The 16705-nt window shown below is 45.6% G+C and overlaps 1 protein-coding gene across 5 annotated transcripts in view; it reads right to left on the reverse strand.

Annotated features, from left to right (window-relative positions):
* The window catches only part of PDE7A (phosphodiesterase 7A), a 130905-nt gene that overhangs the window by 27101 nt on the left and 87099 nt on the right, over positions 1-16705 (reverse strand). The window lies entirely within an intron of this gene.

Genomic DNA, 16705 nt, shown 5'->3' on the forward strand with positions numbered 1-16705 from the left:
CTTAAGTCAGTGGTTCTCAAACTTGTACTGGTGACCCCTTTCACATAGCAAGCCTCTGAGTGTGACGACCCCCCCCCCTTATAAATTAAAAACTTTTTTACATATTTAACACCATTATAAATGCTGTAGGCAAAGCGGGGTTTGGGGTGGAGGCTGACAGCTCATGCCCCCCATGTAATAACCTCGCGATCCCCTGAGGGGTCCCAACCCCCAGTTTGAGAACCCCGGCTTAAGTTCTCTAAAATGATTTATATATTTTCATCCTTAAACCGTAAAGGTCAAATTCTGCCTTGGGTTTCTTTTGTACAATACCTCTACAGGCAGCTTCATATATTAAGAAAAAATTGACTATTCTTATACTCAAACTGTCAATTTTCTCAGAGACGTGATCAATAAAATCATTACAAACAAGTTTAAGAAGCTGAGGGTTACTACTCCTATTCCCAAAATACATAAGCTTGAAAGCAGCAAAAACCAAAATGTACAATTTATACCTTTGTCTTTGCCAAAGGGTGGACAGATTAATTTCAGAAACCACTGATACAATGCAGTTGAATATTTGTTCCTAAAAATCAAACATTCTAACAATATTTTGTAAATGAAGGTAGACGGCCCTTTAAAAAGTCAATTTTAGTAATCTACTAAAGCCCAAGAAAGTTACAAGATCATATACACTCTTGTTTAGTTTGATTTATCAAATATGTTATAGTGGCTTTGAAATGCAATATAAGATCCTTGTAAATATTTTTTTAAGAATCAAAACAGTATAAAGAATTTTTTTTAAATTACAGAAAAGCTACATATTTCCCAAACAAAAATATGATCTCAGGGAAACATGTCTTTCAACCCTCTAGTCTTGGCTTCCCTTTTTTAAAAAGTAATTTGTCTCTTTAGACACATTTGTCTGAGAATCAAATCTTTTCACCTCTTAAAGTTGTCATAATGCAGAGGAGAGTGAGCAGATCAACGGATATTCAGAACCTAACATTCTTTTCACCTTACATTCTAGAACAGAGATTTAAAAAACAACGGAGCTGTGTTGTTTCTTTTGATTATGAAGGCCTTAAAGATGATTCATGTTGTTTTTTTTAAATATAGCTTTTTCTTGTTTTACTTTTACTTTTTTAAAATTATGCTGTTTAAGAATATAAAATAAGAATATATACTGATTTAGACCAGTCATCTATCAAGTACACTACTGTACTAGATGTTCCAGAGGAAAGCACAAGAAATCCTCAGATAGATAGATTATTCCATAATTGTGCACGGGAAAGTTTCTTCCTTACCACCTAAATTTTAAACCTCGTTAATTTTATGTTTCAGACGTCTGGTTCCACCTTGAATAGGGGGGAGCCCATTGCTTTTGAATCAGATCTCTCTTCTCCAATAAGTTTCCCAATGTCTTTTCTCTTTACATCATCTTATCAATGCACTTAGGCCTGCGATGCACTAAAAAATATTACATTTGAACAGCTGCTAACAATCATAACAACAGTCTATACTGAAGGTTTAAGGCCATTCATCATTGCATCAAGTAACTGTGATTAAACTTCCAAAGTTGGCAAACTTCTTCAGATGTGGTAAAATTTTGTAGTCCAGACTACGACCAAGACACTTAAATTCCTCAAAGCTGCTTCTGCACATGGAACTGGAAACATTTCAGATAGCTACCTCAGAACCTTGAACCTAAACTTTTTTTTCTAGTAATCTAAATTTAGATTCCAGGTCCTCCCTTCTACATCTCCCTAAGTCACTACATAGCGCAACTACACAACTTTCTGCCCAGGATTCACTAGAAGTTTGCCTAGATATCCCAACATATCCAGTAGGCAAGTCATCAGTTGGCTCTGTCACCACATTTCAACCTATTAATATTTCTAATAATCAAATTTCCTGTCACCACATTTTGTGCCTCAGACCTGTAACCCATCTCCTGAAGCAATGCCAGTGCATGAGGAATAAGCCTTCTCTACCATTATTGGAAGTTAGCTTCCAGATAAGGGAATTTTTCCCCTCCTTCTTGGTCCTCCTCCCATCATAACACCAATTCTCCAATATTTACTTGAATGTGATATACACAGAATAACCATCGTAAAAGTACTCAAATTCAAATACGAAATCCAGGAATTTCAGGATAGTCCTTGGTAAAAGAACATATACTATGCATCAAAAAGCTGAGAATTCAGATCTCTTATAACAATTCAAACATTATTCCTAATCAATATACATAGTTGTGGCTACAGAAAAGACGGTTACTCACCGTTGTAACTGTTGTTCTTCGAGATGTGTTGCTCATATCCATTCCATTAGTTCCATTAGGTGTGTGCGCGCCGCGTGCACGATCGTCGGAAGATTTTCTACCCTAGCAACACCGGCGGGTCGGCTGTGGAGCCCCCTAGAGTGGCGCCCTCATGGCGCTGAATATATACCCCAGCCGACCCGGCGCCCCCTCAGTTCCTTCTTGCCGGCTACTCCGACAGTGGGGACGGGGGGCGGGTTTGGAATGGATATGAGCAACACATCTCGAAGAACAACAGTTACAACGGTGAGTAACCGTCTTTTCTTCTTCGAGTGCTTGCTCATATCCATTCCATTAGGTGACTCCCAAGCCCAACTTAGGTGGTGGGGTCGGAGTGAGACATTGCTGTGTGCAAAACCGCTGACCCGAATGCAGCATCGTCCCTGGACTGTTGCACTAGTGCATAGTGAGCTGTAAACGTGTGGACTGATGACCAAACCGCCGCTCTACAAATGTCCTGTATCGGAACATGTGCCAGGAAAGCAGTCGAGGAGGCTTGGGCCCTCGTGGAGTGAGCGGTGAGGTGCGGTGCTGAGACACCTGCCAGGTCATAGCAAGTCCGGATGCAAGACGTAATCCAGGAGGATAGGCGTTGTGAGGAGACCGGTGAGCCTTTCATTCGGTCGGCTACTGCAACAAAGAGTTGCGTCGTCTTTCTAAAGTGCTTTGTGCGGTCAATATAGAAGGCCAGGGCCCTGCGTACGTCCAGGGAATGCAAACGTTGATCCTGGCGAGTGGCATGTGGTTTGGGATAAAAGACCGGGAGAAATATGTCCTGGTTGATATGAAATGGAGAAACCACCTTGGGGAGAAAGGCAGGATGTGGGCGAAGCTGCACTTTATCCTTATGGAAAACTGTATAAGGGGGCTCGGATGTAAGCGCCCTGAGTTCAGAAACTCGCCTTGCTGAGGTGATGGCTACGAGGAAGGCTGTCTTCCAGGATAGGTACAAGAGTGAACAGGTGGCTAGTGGTTCGAATGGAGGACCTGTGAGCTTGGAGAGAACCAGGTTGAGGTCCCACGTCGGGACGGGCTGACGCTGTTGTGGGTACGTCCGGTCTAAGCCCTTGAGGAATCTAACGACCATCGGGTTAGAGAATACCGAGGACGCGAGTTCCCCCGGGTGAAAGGCTGATATAGCAGCCAGGTGAACTCTGATTGAAGATATCGCCAACCCTTGCTGTTTTAGGGAGAGGAGATATTCCAATATGAGAGGAATGGGTGCCTGCAACGGGGGCGTGGCTCGTTGTTCGCACCAACAGGAGAACCGTTTCCACTTGGCCAGGTACGTGGTCCGTGTTGAGGGTTTTCTACTGCTCAGCAGAATCTGTTGGACAGAGTGCGAGCATTGCCGCTCTGCCTGGGTGAACCATGGAGCAGCCACGCTGTGAGGTGGAGTGATTGCAGGTCGGGGTGACGCAGCCGACCGTGGTCCTGAGATATGAGATCCGGACATAATGGAAGTGTGATCGGTGTCTGAACCGAGAGCTCCAACAGTGTGGTGTACCAATGTTGTCTCGGCCACGCTGGAGCGATCAGAATTACCTGTGCCTGGTCTCTGCGCAATTTGAGCAGTACCTTGTGGACCAGAGGAAACGGAGGGAAGGCATAAAACAGGTGATCTTTCCAGGGAAGGAGAAACGCATCCGAGAGGGAGCCCGGAGCTCGACCTTGTAGGGAGCAGAACATGTGGCACTTCCTGTTGTCTCGGGATGCAAACAGGTCTATCTGGGGAAACCCCCACTTCTGGAAGACGGAATGTATGATGTCCGGACGGATAGACCACTCGTGCGTTTGGAAGGACCTGCTGAGTCGGTCCGCTAGAGTGTTCTGGACTCCAGGGAGGAACGATGCCGTGAGATGGATCGAGTGGGCGATGCAGAAGTCCCACAGGCGAATGGCCTCTTGGCATAGAATTGACGAACGTGCTCCTCCTTGCTTGTTGATGTAAAACATGGCCGTGGTGTTGTCGATGAGAACCAGCACACAGCGGCCACGTAGGAGATTGAGGAATGCCTGGCACGCCAGGCGTACCGCCATCAGTTCCCGAACATTGATATGCAGGGCTAGCTGGGGTGTAGTCCACAGGCCCTGGGTATGGTGTTCGTTGAGATGGGCGCCCCAACCCAGAGATGACGCGTCTGTGACCAGGTGCAGAGAGGGTTGTGGGGCGTGAAATGGCATCCCCTCGCAGACCACATTGTGATCTAGCCACCAGGTGAGGGAGGCCAGGACCGAGTTCGGGACCGTGACTACCATGTTCAGGCTGTCCCGATGTGGACGGTATATTGATGACACCCAGGTTTGAAGTGGGCGAAGCCGAAGTCTGGCATGCCTGGTTACGTACGTGCAGGAAGCCATGTGACCCAGCAGGGTAAGGCACGACCTCACCGTGGTAGTTGGGAAGGCCTTGAGCCCTTGAATGAGGTTCGTGATGGTGCCAAAGCGGTTGTCTGGCAGGATGGCTTGTGCACGTCTGGAGTCTAGAACTGCGCCGATGAATTCTATTCTCTGGGTAGGTTCTAGAGTGGATTTGTCCTTGTTGAGTAGGATGCCCAACTCGTTGAATGTGTGCACTATTCTGTGGACGTGAGCTTGAACTTGCTCCTTGGTGCGACCGCGCACCAGCCAGTCGTCTAGGTACGGGAACACCTGTATCCCTTGCCGACGAAGGTACGCTGCCACGACCGCCATACATTTCGTGAACACCCTTGGGGCCGAGGATAGGCCGAAGGGAAGGACTGCAAATTGGTAGTGCACCGTGTTTACCACGAATCGCAGGAAGCGTCTGTGAGGCGGGTAGATTGCAACGTGAAAGTATGCGTCTTTCATGTCGAGGGCGGCGAACCAGTCTCCAGGATCGAGGGAAGGGATAATGGCCCCCAAAGAGACCATGCGGAACTTCAACTTTACTACGAATTTGTTGAGTCCGCGCAAGTCCAAGATGGGTCGCAGACCTCCTTTGGACTTGGGGATCAGGAAGTAACGGGAATAAAATCCCCTGCCCCTTAACTCTATCGGAACCTCCTCTATGGCCCCCATGGCCAGGAGCGTAGAAACCTCCTGTATAAGAAGTTGCTCGTGAGAAGGGTCCCTGAAGAGGGACGGGGTAGAAGAAAACTGGATAGCGTATCCCCTCCCCACCGTGCGGAGGACCCAACGGTCCGAAGTTATAAGGGACCAAGCACGGTGGAAGTGGGAGAGACGATCCCGAAAGGAGGGGGCTGGATCCTGGGGAATGACTGGGGCGCCGTCCTCGACCGCACCTTCAAAAGTTCTGTCTATGACCTGAAGGTGGTCTTGGTGGCCCTTGGTTCTGACCAGGTTGAGGGCCGGTCCACCTTCTCCTACCACCTCGTCCTCGCCTCCGGGCCGAGTCTTGTCTCTGTCGAGGCGGGGGGGGGTAGAAGCGCTGAGGCTGCGGCCTAAATGGCCTGCGCTGAGGGCCCACAACATGCATCCCGAGGGAGCGCATGATTGTTCTCGAGTCCTTGAGGCTCTGTAGGCGAGAGTCCGTCTTGTCCGAGAACAATCCATGCCCTTCGAAGGGGAGATCCTGTAGGGTTTGCTGCAGCTCCGGAGGCAAACCCGAAACCTGAAGCCAGGAGATCCTCCGCATAGCGATACCCGAGGCCATGGTCCTCGCAGCCGAGTCCGCTATGTCCAAGGAGGCCTGTAGGGAGGTCCGAGCCACCTTCTTACCCTCCTCTACCATGGCCCCAAACTCTTCCCTGGACTCTTGGGGAATCAACTCCTTGAACTTCCCCATAGAGTTCCAGGAGTTAAAATTGTAACGGCTCAGGAGCGCCTGTTGATTTGCCGCTCTGAGTTGCAGCCCACCGGCTGAGTAAATCTTACGGCCAAACAAATCAAGGCGCTTGGCCTCTTTTGATTTAGGCGCTGCCGCCTGCTGTCCGTGGCGCTCCCGTGCGTTCACTGATGCCACCACCAGGGAACACGGTTGTGGGTGGGTGTACAAGTACCCGTAGTCCTTTGACGGGACAAAGTACTTTCTTTCCACCCCTCTCGCTGTGGGTGGAATAGAGGCAGGGGTTTGCCATATCGTATCCGCATTTGATTGTATCGTGCGGATCAGGGGTAACGCTACCCTCGATGGGGCATCCGCTCCAAGGATGTTCACGATCGGGTCGTGTACCTCCACTACCTCCTCCGCTTGCAGGTCCATATTACGGGCCATCCTGCGCAGAAGATCCTGGTGAGCCCGAAGATCTATCGGAGGAGGGCCTGTGCAGGATGTGCCCGCCACTGCCTCGTCTGGCGAAGAAGAGGAAGATGCCTCCGGTGGAACCGGATCCAAGGGCCGGTCCTGGTCTCCCTGTTCCCGGGCTGGAGCATCACCCGCGTCTGGGTCCAGGGCGTCAGGTGCGACGGACACGGAAGCCTCCGTGTCCCCTGGCGGAGGCCGAGAGATGGTGGACTCCGGGGCCCTTCTCACGGAGTGACCCGAGCGAGAGGTCGAGGGAATTGGAGCCCCTTGCTCCTGGTGGTACGCCCACGGGGTCCAAAACGACCAGTGAGATGGGCCATGGGAATGGTCCTCCGGCATCCCCTGCCAATGGCCCAAGTCCTGTTCCTCGGCTTGCCCCTGAGGAGGGTATGCCGATCTCGACAGGTCCTCTGAGGAGCGAGACACCGATCTCGATGGCCATGGCGGTGCCGAGAGAGTCGGGACCAATCCCGTGTGCTGCGGTGCCGCACGGTGCCGGTCCGGAGATCTTCTATCTCCACGCGGTGCCGGCGACCGGTGCCGGGACCGTGACCGGTGCCGATGACCTCGTCGGTGCCGGGAGTCGGATCTGGACCTCGACGAGGACCTGGAGTATACCCGGTGCCGGGAGCGGCCTCTCGACGTCGAGCGTCGACCGTAGCGGTGCCGAGAACTGCGTCTCGACGTTGATCGGTGCCGACGATCATACCGGTGCCGAGACGTCGAGCGGTGCCGCGAAGATGATCTTGGCCGCGAGTACGACCGGTGCCGAGTTGATATTCGGCGCCGGGACTGCGAGCGGCGTGGGGACCTGCTTTGGGACCTGGATCGGTGCCGAGGTTCCAGCCCTTGCGATGGAGGGCGCAACAAGGCAGGTTTCCCCCTCGACTGGATCGGGCGGGTCAACGGTGCCGTCGGTGCCGTCGGTGCCGGTGGTTGGGGCGGTGCCGGCTCCGTGAGAGCTATCAAGTCTCTCGCCGCCTCGAAGGCCTCAGGAGTCGACGGGAGGCACTGAATCACCGCCGGTCTCGGTGGAGACGTTGTCCGCACCGGACTCAACGGCTTCGGCGCCGGAGTCGACGGTGCTGGAGGCACCTGTTTCCGGTGCTCCACCGGCGGACGCGGCTCTACCCCCGGCACTGGGGGAGCCGGCGTCTTCGGCACGGTGGTCCCCGTTTTATGGGCTTTTTTATGCCCTGGGGATAACGAACGGCGCCGAGGCACTTGCTGTACCTGCGGTGCCGACGAGGTCCGGTGCCGGGGAGGCTTGTCCGACGCCGCTCGCGTGGTCGTCGCTGCCGGCGCCGCCGGGGCACTGCGCACCGAGGCGCTAGGTGCCGGGGCCTGAGTAGTGGATGGACTCAGTGCCGCCTCCATTAAGAGTTGCCGGAGCCGAAAGTCCCGCTCCTTCTTGGTCCTAGGTCTGAAGGCCTTACAGATCTTACACTTATCTGTTTGATGGGACTCTCCCAGGCACTTCAGACAGGAGTCGTGCGGGTCACTCGTGGGCATAGGCTTTGCGCAGGAGGCGCACTGCTTGAAGCCGGGAGCGTTGGGCATGAGCCCGGTCCCGGTGCCGGGGGAGAAAAAGGGGGAGAGACCCCCTTAATCCCCTGAACTAATATAACAACTTTACAACTATTAACTATTTAACTATAAACACTAAAACTATCTAACTGCTATAACAAATGAAGCTAGGGAGAGTGGAGATCAGCTATGCCGCGCTCCACAGTTCCAACGACCGTCAGGGGCGGTAAGAAGGAACTGAGGGGGCGCCGGGTCGGCTGGGGTATATATTCAGCGCCATGAGGGCGCCACTCTAGGGGGCTCCACAGCCGACCCGCCGGTGTTGCTAGGGTAGAAAATCTTCCGACGATCGTGCACGCGGCGCGCACACACCTAATGGAACTAATGGAATGGATATGAGCAAGCACTCGAAGAAGAACATAACAGTTAACAAAGACACTTGTCATCCCACAAGCCATTGTGGCTATCTGTAATGGGAATGAGGTACTACCCTTTATATTCATGTAACTTGATTCATTTAAAGGTAGCACAGCAGAAATGGGTCTTTGGGGGTATGTCTACACTGCATTGTAAACCCAGGTCTGTGGGACCCTAGCCCATGGATTCTGTTTGCAAGCCTGGGCTTAAGAAACCACAGTGCACTGTATGCCCATGTTTACAATTGCTGGACCTAAGTCTCACACCTGTGCTAACATATTCATGCTGCCCTACACAAACACTGACACAGATCTGCGGCTTGACCTCCATCCACACTGCAAAATGACAGGATTTGGATGCAAGTCACAGCAAGACTCAGGATCTTGAGCGTTTGCTGACCCAAGATGAATTGATTTGTTTGTGGCTAGAATGGGGACCTGGACTCAAACCTGAGTCAAAGTCCAGGCTTAGTGACATACCCCAAGAAGGACGTAAATGAGGGCAACTAGGGGCCTTCAGGATGAACTCAAAGAGTATGTACAATACACAAGGGGCTGCATTGAGGAAAGCCAGGAGATGACTGTCTGAAAAGTCTGGCAAAGTGGTAGATGAGGTTGGGAACAATGCTGGAGGTGATTGGGGCAATACAATGCTTGACAAAGGTGGATAAGAATTGAGGGACAGAATATTAGTTTTGAAGGTGATGACAAGAAGCTTAAACTTAATACAATATTGGACGTGAAGCCAAAAGGAGGAATTCAAGTAAGGGAGTTACATGATCAAAAAAGTAGACAAGGAACAGGAGTTTAAAAAGCATCATTTTGTATGCACTAAATGGGGGCACTGCATATGCCAGGGAGACCACAGAGGAATCAAGGCAGGTATGAGGCAGTGAATGAGAGATTTGGATGTCTGAATGGAAGGAAAAGAATGGGTCTTGGAGATGTGGAAAGAAAAAGGATACAGGATTTGGAAATGGCCTGGATGTGTGGAGCAAGGGAGAGGAAAGTGTCAGAAATGACTCCCAGGTTGTGAGCCTTTGTTCCATGTACTGGTGAATTTGCCAGTATGTCATGTTTCTTCCTGCCTACTTAGGTCTCCCTCTCAGTTACTTTTATTAAAAAGAACAGAAGTACTTGTGGCACCTTAGAGACTAACAAATTTATTAGAGCATAAGCTTTCGTGGGCTGTAGCTGTAGCCCACGAAAGCTTATGCTCTAATAAATTTGTTAGTCTCTAAGGCGCCACAAGTACTCCTGTTCTTTTTGCGGATACAGACTAACACGGCTGCTACTCTGAAACTTTTATTAAAGAAGTCTTATATCCAAAATTGAGTGTATTTCAAGATTGTTCCCTGTTCATTGTTTTCTTTGAGATATTCAATACTTCATGTACTTTTTGTTTCATAAACATCTTAATAATGGGAGCAATATCAATAGGGAAAGAAGAAAGACTTCTTTCAAAAATAAAAAAATTACTGCTCTGCTCAATGAAATTTTAGTATGTATGTACATACACCATTTTGTTAAACAGAAGTATCTATATTAGATAGTGCAAAGAGCTAGAGGAAAGTCAGCATTTTGGAATTCTGGACATATGTCAACAAATTTGTCTTTGTAGGGACATCAAAATATTATTCTTTTCTTCTTGTTAAAATTTCAGGTATTGAACGTGAAGGGATACATTAGACAAGATGTTCAGATCAAAGCATCTGCACAATCACAATTTAATATATCCAATCCACAATGTCCATGTCTTCAGTTTCAGCATTTTTAAATATCAGTATCTTTAGGGATGCATTTCTTTAAGCTCCCTTATGATGCATTAGAAAACATGTTAAACAGTGTTTTACACTAGTAAATCATTTTTTACAAAATTGAATCTGGTTGTCTTTAAAGAAAGAAGTGGGACCTACGGTCGGATGTATTGTTTCAGAGCCCTCAGATGTCAAACACTGACCAGACAAGGAAACCAATATTACCTTAATTTTTGTGTCCTGTTTACCTCTTGCTCAGGGAACCAAGAACACAGGAATTGAACACCTTTAAATCTTCAAGATATTTTAAAATAACTTTACATTCTAGTTTGTTACTGACATTGTGCTGCTCCATGAAACCCAGGTGCTTTTGGGACCTATTTATTTATCCAGGCTCCTATATTGCCACCAACTACCATAACAAATAAGATATGCATTTATGGACTGTAGGAGGGAAGAAGTTAATGCTGTATCTAAAGTTACTTAGTGGTAATATCAAAATAAAGTATTAACCTGGGAGCATGTGTAATTCTGTGGGCAAGTTAATGATAGGTAAGGGAGGTGTCAGTTGATTCATAAAAATCTACCAAACTATAATTTCAGTGGTGTCACCTTCTGAGGCATGCCAGCAGAGATTTGCTGCCCAAGCTCACAGCTTCAGGTCCTCCAGTTGGTAGAAATTTTGATAATACAATGTTGTCAGAAATGGTTCGAGTTGGGTATAATTCAAAAGTCTCTTCTCCCATGAACGCAATGGTACTAAACACAACAAACCTAGACCAATTATGTAGATATGTATTAGAGAAAATGTTTAAAAATCAACTTTTTAAATTATACTTTAACACAGATATGTCAACCATGTAGCCTTCACAAAGTTAAATTGTGGCCCTTGACTGACTGTACTGTGTTATCAGTTAATGCTCAGAACATGATACCCAATTAATATTTTTTTAAGGGTTACAGATTACTATCAATGGAAGGAGTGCTTCAAGTTGATTTGTCATCATTGGCAAAAAGTAAGCAGTTCAGTGGGACTGATTATCAGCTCTGTTTATTATGCCAAGAGTTGTAATGAGGCACTGGTTAAGATGTCAGCAGAAATCACTGGAATTTATCTGCAAATGGTGTGCACATAGTTATATAAAACATACATAAAATACTTTTGACTTGTAATTATTACAAAATCCTTATTTTTACTTTGGTCTTGACCATTTTTAGGCATCAATGGGGAGACAAAGAGTACCAACTAGCAGTTGAATCTTTGCAGAATATCACCATGGAGGAGTTGGTTAAACACAATGCCTGATTGTGCTATAAGAAGTGCACCCATAAACTGAACTTGGCAAGGTTGGAGAGGAAATACATGAGCATCAGGAAAAAGCTGAAGATGCTGGGACAAGAGCCAGCCGGGGTAGAGACTCGCCTTACAGTAAGTCCCATGGCACACATTTAGAGAACACCTGCTTCTTCTGTGGTAAGCCGGAAGCCTGAAGGCATCCATAAAGCGCAGTTTCAACACATGAGACAAGTGAAAAACTGCATGAAGCAGTCACTCTTAGAGAGAACTGTATGGAAAGTAAAGTGGGTGCACTGACCTAAAAGACACTTATGCATACAACACCGCATATCTCTTCGAGAGATGCACCAAGAATGTATGTGATGAGTTGCAACAAAAGGAAAAAGCAACAGAAACGAATACCGATTTTACTACTGCAACTCAGCTGGAGTTCATAAATTGCCTTTCAGAGGCACTAATGGATAGGAAAGTGGCAGCGATGACTGATGAAGAGGCTAAGTACAGAGAGATATTTGCTTTGAATGGGATTGAAGAGGAACAAATGCTTAGCAGAAAGGCTCTTAGAGCACTTATGGAAGTTGAATTGAAATATGAACATTGTTTTTAGCAATTTATCCACAAAAATGAATAATAGTGCATACCTTAAAAGCTGGAAAAGACAAGGTGTTATAAAAAGCGGAAGAAAGCGCTGATGTCCCAGTGAAGAAGCTACTGTCTCATACTCACACAAAGGACAAGTTAATCACATACCTTGCGGAAAAAATGCTCCAGTATGTGGAGAATTGCTTGAAGAATTCCGTCATCACGTAGCACAATGAAGTTGCTGCTTCACACTGTTCGGCTGAGTTTCTTTGCAGTTCCCAAGATAAGGCTGACACTAAGGGCTGGTCTATACTAAAGCTGTATGTCAACCTAAGCTACACTAACTGTTACACTAAGTTACGTAACTGAAGTCACCATAACTTAGGTCGACTTACAGCAGTGTCAACACCACGCTGTGTCGACAGGAGATGCTCTTCCGCCGACTTACCTTCCGCCTCTCGGGGAGGTGGAGTACAGATGTCAAAGAGAGAACGCTCTCCCATCGACTTAGCAGGTCTTCACCAGACCTGCTAAATCTACACTGCTGCACCGATCACAGCAGTGCCGATTTAGCTGTAAGTATAGACAAGCCCTAAAATTATCTTGCATGCCATCAATGGCACAGAGATGCTACTAAACTCCAGATTTTTGCACAAGACACAGATGTTCTAATGCCCTCTGTGAGACACTACTAAAGACATCTGCAAAATTTTGGTTTTGTGCTTACTACTGGGAACAGAATCGCTGTTTATCCCTCAGGGATGTGTTCCTGTCACTGGGACCATTGTCACCACACTGCTAGGTTTCCATGCTCTGTCAGGGTGTGACCCGACTGGAAAGTTGGCTGGAAAGACCAAATTATCTTGCTGGAAAGTATTTGATTCAGCCTCCAAAGGCTCTCTCACTCTGAAGGTGCTCAGAATGTCTGATGCCATCACTGATGGAGGTCATAAAGGCCCTGGAGGCATTCACATGCCGAGTTTACCATTTGAAGACCAACATTATGACACTTGCAGAGTTACATTGGTAGAGGTTTTCCAAGAAGCAGATAAATAGAGAAAAACTGCCACTAACAAGGGGTGTATATATACATGCTATCAAGAGGGCAAATTATCAAGCAATGGATTGGCTCCGGATGATTTAGCAAATCCAAAACTACCCTCCCCTATCAGATATGAACAGATCTTGGAGGATGGACTAATCACACCAGTGATGTGTGAAATACCACGTGCTCTTCAGCTAATTAAATGCTCATGTGCAAAGACCAGATGCTCACCACCCTGCAAACATCTGAAAAGCAGCCTGCCTTGTATGGAGATGTGAGAGTACGGTGTGGATGAAGATCGGTGTGACAATGTGTCTTAGTAGTGGTGCCCTAGATGGAGATGATACTGATGATGACGTTGATTAATAAATGTTTTCAGTTCCACATGTCAAGGCTCAATTCCTTAGGATTACCAAAGATCAATGTCTTTTATGTAAGCAATGCATCCCTGTGTTAAAGCAGAATTAAAAAACCATTGATTTTTAAACATTTTCTTGAATATGTATCTACATAATGATTCTAGCTTTGTCATGTTTGATACCATTGTGTTCACAGGAGAAAGGGCTTTCGACTGACATCAAACTCAACCGATTTCAACTGTAGTATCAAGAATTCCACCAACTGGAGGACCTGGAGCTGGAGGCAGCAAGGGGGAAGCGAGTCCTTGCTGTCATGCCACAGAGGGTAACACCATTTAAATTATGATTCTGTAGATTTTTACCAATCAAATGACACCTCCCTTACCTTTCTATCAATAGCTTGTACATTTTGCTCCCAAACTATAAAATAAAATCCTAAAATTAAATGCTTAACTTGGAATCTTACAGAGACTGTTGTCACCAACAGAAAGAGGAACAGTTGGAACATTCATACTTGTGGATCAGAATATGTAGCCCTCAAGAGTTATCTTTAAGTTACTCCAAGACCTATAAAGAATACCTTGCAGCTTCTACTGTGGGGATCTTCAAAGGAAATCCTATCAAGGAGACTGGGGAAAGATTTTTTTTTTTGGTAGAAGTATTAATCTCTTAAATGTAGGGTTTATAGTGAATAGCAAACACTGCCCTTAACTACTCTGTGCTCTCCCCACTCATTTTTTGAAAGAATGAATTCTCTCTCTCACACACACACACACACACACACTCCCCTCCACTCCTATTATAAAACTGAGGAGAATACCACAAACTTTCTGATTAATACACGGATATCATATTTGAAAAGAGCACACTGTTTCATAGGCAAATTTCAATCTTGTTTAGAAAGTGTTTTGGAATAAAGATAACTTTACAGTTCTAGTACCAGAATTTAAATATAAGAGTTTATCATTTTACTACAGTCGACTAGACAGAGTTCTGTTATCAACATATCCCAATCACCAATCCAGTCTGATCAAAGATATTAGGAAATTCATCATTACCATCTTAAAACCAAACATAGTAAAAGATTAAAATATGCTTTGTTATTTAGCAATTCCTGGAAACCCAAAATGGCCTTTTTGTTTATACTGGCGCACAAAGCACTTTTAAATATATTTTTATATATGTTCAATATGTAAATGTCACATTGTTCTTTAAGTAACGTGAAAAAATTCCAAATTATTACATTTTTAACATTAAAGCTAAAAGATTAAAAGATAAAGAATTATCAATATCTTTAATATTTTTAGCTGTACTGATGTGACTATAAAAAGACTTTCACCTGTCATCCCACTTTTGATGTTCACTTTTGTTTACAGCACAGAAATGGAAAGATAGAAATGTTCTTTTTTTAAAAAGTGAACAATGTTGAAAATTGTTCAGACACAGATGAAGTACTAATATGACTAACATGGCTTTGTGCAGCTTGACCTGGACCAGACCTGGACCAGAAAGAAAAAAATAAATATTTACCAATGTTGATTTCCTACATCTCAGTATAACTGTTTATACAGAGGTAGTGCTGAGAGGTCCCAATTCAAGGATCACTGTTAGATACCATCAACATAAAAGGATGGCCCTCTACCTCAAAGAGCATACAAGCTAAGTATACAATAAGAGGTAACAGGAGGATAAAACAACTAAGGGTTGCACAAGGTAACAGATTCACAACATAGGGATTGTACCTCTTCACTGTAAATTAAATGCCAACTCTCCAATGGGAATTGATTGTATACCAACCCAAAATGTGCTAGACACTTAATACAATAACAAAGTTGGTTAAAATAGTAACTGAATAAAAAGTTCTCTAGATGACCCTATGCTTACAATAGGGATATCCTCTAAACTCTGTCTCCTCCACCCGTTCAGTTATGCCAAAGAGACCAAGACAGATATAAAACTGAAGAAATTAAACTTAGAATCAACCTTCAGTGCAACAATTCACAACGTAAGATCTAACTTGTAATCCTGTAACTGTGTATCTTCCCAGACATACCTCCGTCCACTGAACAAGGCAAAAGTCTAGACCAATATAGCATTCTGAGAACTAGATACCTGGAAGCAACTGCAGCTGAAATGGTAATTTTGAATCAATATCACCAGAAAGCATAAGAAAGACCAGGATACAGCTGCTTCAGTCAAACAAAAGACAAACACACAGGTTAGGCAAGCCCTCTGGCCAGGCAAGCTTCTTCAATACTTTCCCGATGCACTGGACAATGGTCTGGAAGGCTTTTTCTTGGCAAAAATTCAGAGAAAAGTTCTTGAGTGTCCTGGAACTTTTTAGTCCTATAAAAGTAGAACTATAGAGCCCTGAAGATAACACAGGTCCTTTCTCTTGCCTTTCTGTTGTTTTTTGCAGATGGCAACAGAACTAAGGTCCACATCATGGTTGACAGGGAAGGAGGACATGGTCTTAATAACTGCATAAACTTCTCATTATGAAACACCAACTAAGGAGTAGGGGGTGAGAAAAACCATACTTCCAGACATAGTGAAGGCCATCAGGAAAATGGCTTTCAGAGTAAATCAGGGGAAGAGATCTCAAGGGTTCAAAGGAAATTAAATGGAGCTAGATTGTGGGCATACTCCCTATCAGAAGAGCCAGTTTAATTAATTTCAGTGATAGACCCACAGAACTAACTCTAGATCTTATACTAAAAAGTCTAAGAAAGTATAGACTCTGATGAACAACGTATATGTGCCCTTTTGGGGGGGGGGGGTGTAAAGAAGGGGACCCATTCCAAAACAGGTTCCTAGGAAGATACCCAGCAAAAGGAGCAGAAAATCTGACATTAGAAGGCTCTCAAAAAAGTTCCATGTTCTAAAAAAGATCTCAGGGTAGAAGCTGCCAATTAACTATGTCAGGGATATTATATTAATTCTAACTATTTTTGCTGGCTTCTTTAGAATAGGATTGTGCAGAGAAGGTGTTCAAAACGTAGAAGATTAATTAGGTTTTGTGACATGTATGATTCCATCCTCAAGCTCCATGGAGCAAGAGTCGAGAAATCTTCCCTTAAAAGAGGGAAAGTGAACTTTACCTTATTTATTTCAAATCTTCATAATCCAATACTGGATTACTGTATGGGACACAACTTCTGACTGGCTCTTTCAACGAAAGACAGTTACTTAAAA

The sequence above is a fragment of the Trachemys scripta genome, chromosome 2 (assembly GCF_013100865.1).
Source record: "Trachemys scripta elegans isolate TJP31775 chromosome 2, CAS_Tse_1.0, whole genome shotgun sequence".
Taxonomy (NCBI): domain Eukaryota; kingdom Metazoa; phylum Chordata; order Testudines; family Emydidae; genus Trachemys; species Trachemys scripta.